General features: G+C 36.3%; 1 protein-coding gene across 2 annotated transcripts in view; it reads right to left on the reverse strand.

The window, feature by feature from the left end:
* Usp47 (ubiquitin specific protease 47) overlaps positions 1-333 on the reverse strand; it is a 21,624-nt gene that overhangs the window by 8,833 nt on the left and 12,458 nt on the right. The gene's annotated exons all lie outside the window — the stretch shown is intronic.

The following is a 333-nucleotide window of genomic DNA, read 5'->3' on the forward strand; positions in this document are numbered from 1 at the left end:
TCTTCTTTATGATGCCTTTGCGCTCAATTTGGCAATTCTTCGCCTCCCTGTCTATTGATTTGCATTAAAGTTTAATACCTTAAGCGCTTCTGTAATAGTGGCTGCATCGCTACTTGCTTCTAAGTTCACAAGATATCGTACCGTGATATTATTTAACAGACTTCCTCTGTCCTTGGGAGCACTTTAGGCTATATTTTTTTCTAAGTCTTAACATTTTTAAGTAGCAAATTCCAAAATTTTTGCCACTTTTCGTGCGGTTCCGCCTTTCCGCAGTAAATCTATTATTTACATTTATGGTTCCTGATTAACTATGTTATTTACTGGTGATCACTT

The sequence above is a fragment of the Rhagoletis zephyria genome, unplaced genomic scaffold (assembly GCF_001687245.7).
Source record: "Rhagoletis zephyria isolate East Lansing unplaced genomic scaffold, Rhagoletis_zephyria_1.1 Rzeph_scaffold_05751, whole genome shotgun sequence".
Taxonomy (NCBI): domain Eukaryota; kingdom Metazoa; phylum Arthropoda; class Insecta; order Diptera; family Tephritidae; genus Rhagoletis; species Rhagoletis zephyria.